Source organism: Cupressus sempervirens, chromosome 1 (assembly GCF_028749045.1).
Source record: "Cupressus sempervirens isolate cs-2001-9-10 chromosome 1, ASM2874904v1, whole genome shotgun sequence".
NCBI lineage: Eukaryota > Viridiplantae > Streptophyta > Pinopsida > Cupressales > Cupressaceae > Cupressus > Cupressus sempervirens.
The window spans coordinates 112,034,693-112,043,128 of record NC_143118.1 but is presented as its reverse complement, the minus strand read 5'-3'; positions in this window follow the sequence as shown (position 1 = coordinate 112,043,128).

The window sequence follows — 8,436 nt, the reverse complement described above, 5'->3', positions numbered from 1 at the left end:
ATAGAAGTAATTAAAAATTGTTGTGAGAGTACTTGATCCTTGTGAGTATAGATACTAAAATGTTCCTCTTATTCCAATTAAAATGAACTTCATATTCTCTTTGTAATGTAATTCATTTCCATTTTCCTTTGTAGTGAATTTCAATGTAACAAGTTAGTGACTTTTTTTCTTTCTAAATATATAGTAGACAGTAATGGGTAAATGAAATACTTCTTTTTTTGCATGCAAATTAAACCTTCATTGCCTCATATTTTGTAGATTTGACGGGTAGAAGCTAAAATGTAATAGTTGACTATTATTAGTTACCATAACTTAATAAATAGGGAAGACATATAATTTTCTTAGAGTAAAAATTGTTAAAGTACTTGTGCATACCATAGGTTTCTATCTCATGTGCCAATGAAGATAAGCCTTTTCTATTTTCCTTATATCATTTCATGGGTTATTTCTCTTTTTGAAATGTGTTTGGTGTTTTTTTTCTATAAATTTTGTAAAGTATTTCCTGCATGTAATTTATAAATGGAAAAATTAGGAATTCATTTTTTACAAGCATTAAAGAAAGAATAATGTAAAAAAGAAACTATTAGAGTAATACAAATTTTTCTTATTAATTAATTTATTTGATTTAATTATTAGTTCACTTATTATCTGTAGTTTACTTAAGCTTAAATTTGGGTATTTAATAATTAATTTCATTTATTAAATTATCATGAAACCTAAGTTTTGCCTTTTAGGGTTCTGATCTCCTTTATAAGGATTGATCTCTTTGTAATAATTCATTCACTTTTGATAATAGAAATCTCTCTTTTTTCTCATCAAGAATGTGTCATCTGTGGATTTGGCATTTCTAGTCTCCATAGTTCTTGCTCCTCTCTTTCTCTAATAGGTATTTGCATGTAGGTGATTCTTAGAAGCTATGGAATTGATCTTTCATCAATTTCAACAAGGTATAAAGTCCTAGATCTCCATGCCCCTGTTCTATTTATGAGAGATTTGGTTTCGCTTTCAAATCTATTTTTATTTCTTTCAGAGGGTTTCATTTTTTAGGATTTTTTTTTATGTTGAATCTAGGGGGTTTGCATTTTTTAGTGCACTTTGAGCCCAAATAGACCTCGCCATTGAGCTTACAACATCTAAAAACACTTATTTTTATATAAAATTTATCTAGTTTGGACACAGTTGGAATCTAAGGAAAAAATAAATTGATCCCATATTGGATACATTTCCCAAGGCATTGATTTTATGATTTTTGGCACAGAAATCAAGATTTTTTAGCTAGATAATTGAGATTTTTTGCTTGAAAATCAAAATTTTTGGCACCAAAACAAAGAATTTTTTCATAGAAATCAACCTTTCTTGGCACAAAAATTGAGGTTTTTGGCACACAAATTGAGGCAACTTGTGCATATTTACATGAAAATTGAGGTGCATTTGCACAAAAATCAAAGTACTTTGGCACATAAACCAATTCACTTTGGCATGTAAATGAGGTATTTTGGTTCAAAAATTGAGGTATGTTGGCACAAAAACTGAGGTGCTTCACCTCTACTTGCCCTTTCGATTCTTTTTTGACCTGCTTGTAGATTTTTGGCCATAACTTGTTCATCTGGACTCTGTCTTTTGCAAATGAGATATTGCCAAAAAGTTGGTTCCAAGCTACTCCATTGGTGTAGGTGATATTCAGTTTTGATAATTGTTTGATGACTTGTTTTGTTGTCAAAGTTAGGATTCCTTTGTTGCACTCTGGGAGACATATATTAAGCATCTAATCTCCAATTTGGGAATTATTTATATCATTGGAAAGATCTTTGAGATATCTTTCTAATCATGCTAGTTTTTTTTCCAGATTCTTCTCCCAACACATTCTATTCAATCTTTTGCATTTTTGCATTCTAGTGAATATCTTGCTTGTATCTAGTATGGGGATGGATTTTGTTTTCTCAGATGATTTTTCATGGTTTGTACTATATGTTGTATCAACCTTATGCCTCTTTTGGTCTATTTAGACATCATTTGTATGCATTCTTGCAAACACACTGAGATAAAATGTCATATTGCATCTGTATTTTCATTTTAGTAGTTTTGTATTTTTGTTCAAGTAGTGTCATCTGAGGACACTTGTACATATTATTGTATTCTTGGGATTCACCATATCTTGTGCCTTATTGTACATGCACTACTCTAATTAACGTGACATGCAGGATTGATGTTTTTCCTTTATTTGTCATCTTCCTTTTTCAGTGAGTATTCCATCCATGATATTAGCCTCATGACATGTTTGAGATTGATCATGTTAGTACACACATATGTACTCTTTTGTGCATCTTGATTGTTGTTCCTTGACATGTAGTTCTTTTGGCCCATTTTTCCAGTTGCATGTCACCTCACCTATTTCTATATTGGGGGGGGGGGGGGAGTGGTTCTTCTATTATTTCTTATGCTTCCCTAGTTTGATGAAGTGAGATATGTATTCAGTATTTGTTCCTATGTACTAGGTGGATGCATTGGCTAGGTACCTATAAATATTGGTGTTATGGATCATTTACCATATAGACACTTTTTGTTTTCCTTCCTACTTTGGTTGAATCCTTCCATGTTTGATTGATCAACTCTTTAGGCTTTGGTGTTTCATGTCATTTGTATCTTTGAGTTTACTTGTTTGCCTTTGTGTTTCTTTTGGTTTGATGCAGATTATAGTTTTTTCTGTCTGGTTAGGTTCTATTTCAATGGAGGTTCTTTAGATCAATAGTTACTTTTGATAGAGCTTTGCAAATTCTACATGCTTCAATGGTGTTCTTCATGATCACCTTTTGTTCCTATCTTCTGGGATATTCCCTAGCTTGGAGGCTTCTTTAGTCTATAACTAGTTTCTTTCAACATGTTTTTCATCTCTTTTTGGAGTAGGGGTTTTCCTATGTGGTTTTATTTATTTCTCCTCTTTTTGGAGATTTGGTTTTGCTTGGGTACCTCATCAAGTCTTATTGTTAGAGCCTAATTCTACTTTCAGTAGTAGTTTCTAGGTTTTTAGCTACTCCAGGTAAGTTTATTTTAAGGGGGGTTGTTAGAGTAATAAAGTTTTTTCTTATTTATTTAATCATATTGATTTAATTATTAAGTCACTTATTATCTCTAGTTCACTTAGGCTAAACTTTGGGCATGTAATAACAAATTCTTTTATTAATTATCATGCAACCTAGCTTTTACATTTTATGGTTTTGATCTCCTTTATGAGGATTGATCTCTTTGTAATAATTCATTCACTTTTGATCTCTTTGATCCAAAATATAATAGTAAAGAGTGTAAAGTTTTAAGTGTTGTAGTTTGTAGTGTTCAAAATTAGGATGTCTAGCATATGAGATGTTATAAGAAAGCTTCTAGTTTGTGAAGTGATATACTGCGATCTCCAAAAGAACATTAGAATCATTTTAAGTTAGCTAGAGGTTCTTTTCATGCAATCTTTCATTGAATTTTTATTAGAGAAATGTATATTTATACATAGGAAATTTTACGATGAACATTTATAATTAGGATTTAAACTTTATTAATAAGGTTAGGATTAAGATTTATCAATTAGGATTATAGTTATGCATATAGTTTAAGGTTAGCTTTTAAGGTTGAGGTAGGGGTATAAAATATTAGAGTTAGTAATAAGAACAGGTTTAGGGATACAATATAGTTTAAGTATATGATTGGGGTTGTGCTTAGGGTTACAATTTAAATCATCTTTAGGATTAGGTTTAGGGTTAGCGGTATTATTTAAGAAAGGATTAGAATTATGATTCATGTTAGAATTATGATTAAGGTTTCCTACTATTCTTTGGTTAGGGGTCAAATTAGGTGTTTATTAGGTTTCATATTAAGGTTCAACGAACATGGATATTAGTGTTTTGGTTAAGATTATGATTATGGATATAGTTCAAATAGGGATTGAGTAGTTCAATTAATATTATTGAAGGAAAATTAGGGATAGATTTAAGATTAGATTAGGGTTTGGGTATAATTGGAGGGAAATCTTAGTATGATTATTGTAGGAAATTGATTATTAATATGGTTTAATTATACTAAAGGATGAGATTAGAGTACAATTAGACATAGAATTAGGGCTGTGAAAAAATAATTTTAGATTTAGGGGTAATTTTCAAGTTGGTTGGTTTATCTGTGTCCCTTAAACTTAATAATATAATTTAAAATTATGGTCATCTTGTTCATATTTTATGTTAGAGTTTCACTAGGTTTAAAATTAATGTTATTATTAAATTTGATCTAGTGTAATGGTAACGATTAGTTTTAAGGTTTAACATATGAAGTGACACAATTTTGTTCATCTAAACTTGGAATGGATGTTAGAAGCTTATAATTAAAGATGGAGATGTAAATAAGAATGAGGTTATATTGTGATGTAGAAAATGGGTTAGGAAATTAAGGGTAAAAGAAAAAAAATGTATTTAAGTTAGTTTTATCAAAGAAATGTAACCTAAATTATAATCCTAATATTTTTGGAATGCTAACTAAGCTCATCCTAAAATTCTAACTCTAAGCCTAATTATCTAAGTAACTACACTTGTTAATCCTTATCATATTCACAATTCTAATTAATATCTATTTCTAAGCTTAATTTAATAAATTGTATCTAATTAAACTATTATAGAACTCTAAACATAATTAAACTTTAATATTTATGTTAGCTCTTATTCTAATTGAATCCTAGGTTTAAATAATATATTAACTTGAAAAGAATTGAATTTTAGTTAGATCTTAACAATTAAAAAATTTATTTATCAGTGCATTCTTTCTATTTGTTAAAATATTTGAGCAATATTCTAAGTGCATGCGGATTGATTCAAAGTTTTCTTTTGATTGGTAAATGGTTAAAGCCCAGATTAATTATTATTAATTTTTAGAATTAATTATTATTATATGTTAAGCAAAGGTAGATTCGAACCCATGAGAGGCTTGCAAATTACCATTGTGTTGTAAGCTTTTGCCTCAATTCAAAGTTAATCATTAAACTATATTTTCTTCTTCTTTTTTCCTTGAATCATTAATAATTTTAAAGTAAAATATAATTTTAATATAATCTTTGGATTATTTTTTCAAAATTTAAGAACTATTTATATTTTATTGTTAATATAATTTACAATTGTTGAATATGAAATAGAAACAAGGTACTTATAGATTTATTACAAATATAATTTAAAAAATATTTCTATTACATTCAAATCAATTAAATTTATTGTATTGTTTTTTTATATTAAATATGAAATAGTTTTAAATTAAAAATTAAATGCAAATAGAATCTTTCTATATTTTTTTAGATATGTAATAATAATAGCTAAATAGAAAATAGAAACATTGAATTAGATTAATATAATAATAAGTAAACATTAAAACTTTACAACATTTAGAGAATGTAAATTCAATTACCAACATTATTTTTTCTCAAAATGTATTGATTATATCATCATCAAATTTAAAATGAAAATAAAACAAATTTAAAATGAAAGTATCTATTCTATTTCAAGAAAAGGCATGGAACAACATACAAGAAACAAATATAAAACATAAATTAGAAAGTTTATGTTTGACACAAAATGAAATTAAAATTTTACTTATGGAAAATTAAGTTTATCTCTTAGTAATTTTTTAAAAATTCATTTTAAAGAACATTATCACAAAAACCACTAAAAAATCTAATAATTAGGAGTACAACATTTCTCATAAGAATTTAAATTTAGAGAGCACAAATAGCCTATTGGCTAAATTAGCATGCATTCTTTACTTTCACTTCATTTTTTATTTTTATTTTTTAAAACAAAGTTAAGAGGTAGGGTACATAGGATTTCTTATAAGAATCTTTTTCCTAGTTTTAGTATAAGTTAGTTTGTTTAAATAATTTTATGAATTTATTTAGTTATAAATTAGTTTTCATTTATATTAATGATGTAAAGATAAAGTTTATAAATTAGTGTGGTTGCTTACCTAGTGCAGCCATGTCTTTCAGCTTGACTATGTGGATATATGGCTTTTCTCCCACTATGTTGGACATCCCTTCTTTCCAAGGAGGACTCAAACACCTTTATGTAGGTGTCGTTAGCATTGTGTTGACATTTAGTTTGCAATGATGGTTGTTTGGTGTTAATGAATCATCATCTTATGATCATGTACCTTCATTCTTATCCATGGATTTTAACCCAGATTATGGTGATCAAGAGGATGAAGAGTTATAGAATAAGAGTCTTTAGGGATGAGAGGATTTAGTAGTTAATTCTATTTCAATAGATGTAGGCTTAGAGTCTCTTTGTTAAAGTATTTATTTTTTATTACTTTTTTGGTAGTTGGAATAATTTTATATCATTTGTTGATTTGATCTTAATAATTCTATAAGTGGTTGATTAAATATTTAATAATTATTATATAGTTGTGTTAGTATTTGTTTATTAATTATTAATATTTTTCTATTTTAATAGTTGTTATACAACCTCCATGATACACTTCATGTAAGCATCTCAGATCTCTTGCAACGTCAGCAACAACTTTCTAATGATATTCCCATTCTAATCATGTGGTATCCCCTCTTCTATAAGCCAAGCCATGAAAAAATAATTTGTGTGCAATTTACCACTAATTTAAAGTAATAGAACAATTTGGGTTCGAATGTAGACTATTATATATGAATTCCACTGCATACAAATAAGTTAGAATTTGAAATGCAACTAAGCATACCACTAAAACAAGAGCAATACTGCAATTGAGTTTTTTATGAAGGTTGTCAACTATTTATTTGAAGGCACACAAATTATTTTGAATATAAAATGCCGCAAAGCACACCAATAAAAATAGAGTGGATATTATTAGTTTTATATTTTCACATGAATCTTAGCATGCTTATTTCATCCCAATTCTTCATATTTACGTGAAATCTACATCACAAATTAATGAAGCTCAAAAAATTTATTTGTATGCAACATAAATTAAGTATATAATAGTAAGGATCTTTTGAAAAAAAGCATCTCCCATTATACAATTACTTCATCATCACCAGCCAATATTAATCTCTTGCTCACATTCAAATTCGTCATAGTGAAAGCTCTTACAATAATGGCCCTAGTAGTTTTAGTCTAATCTTTTCCCTATCTTTAAATTTACAATCATATTTAACTATTATTTATTATACATATTGACGATGAGCCTCAATAGTTTACCAAATAATCATGAGAGTTCCCTCAAATCAATTAACAATCCATTTAAACAAATAATGAAAATTACTCTAACATCCTCACCTATTCAATAGCTATACTTCCTTGAGAAGACAATGGTACTTATAGAGGAGATTTATTATGATAATACATCAAGATCTAAAGCCTACAATGCAACTATAAACATGGCAGCTTTTAGATATCTGATGATAATAGAAAAGAAAGTCATGAAATCCATTTGATCAATGCCTCATATAAGTCAAAAATTATAAGTTGTATAAAAGTCCCCTACAGAAATCACAAATATTTTCACCTAAGTTCAAATCAATAGAGAAAACAATGTTAAAAGACACAAAATGAGATATACCTTAGCATGTAAGGTATGAAACACTTTGTCCTCTATGGTGTAGGCAATGACAAAAAATACTTCAAACCCCTCATTTATAGGACAACTTGGCATTTTAAAGTGCTTGATGTGATTTTAGTACTCGAATCATGGTTAGCCCCAGCACTTAAAGCTCTTCTATGATTAGTTTTTCTAACTATATAACCCTCATTGTGCCTGTCATCTCAATAAATATTTTTTCCATCAATTCTATTATAAATTTAGAATCCTTACTAATGAAAATAATTTCTTTGAAATGTTTTTCAAGAGTACATTTATTGTTAGAACTTAGTATCACATGAATTTACAAAGTCTCTCCTCTTCAACAAGGCCACATCATCAAGCTTCAGCTCTGCCATTTCTTCTGTACTATACTCACTACATTGTTCCAATAAATTATTATTACTTCCACAATATCTAGAAAGAAATGAAGGAAAATTATCCTTTTCCCTGTCATCAAGTTGAATCCATGATCCAGGGGATAATTTCGTCAAAATTGAAGTATCTCCAAAACTCCAATAATTAACATCAAGTTAAAGTTCTCGAAATTTTAAATCCAATGCAATTTGAATGGATAGAAATGGAGTCCATATGCAAAAGTTACAGTCAGTCAAAGGTTGGTCAAACTGAGTATAGAGGTCATAAAAAAGGTAAAAAAAAAATCATCTCCAAAGCGCACAACAATGGATTTCAAATTGAAGATCTCGTCAAGAGATTTCTAGTGGCTTTCGTTTCGTCAAATTTGGAGCCCGTGTGTAAAAGATATGGCAGTTTGAAATTAACAAAGAAGTATAAATGGGGATGATGTCAGCATGACCTCGTTATTGACACAGACCAACGGATGGTAAAAATTTC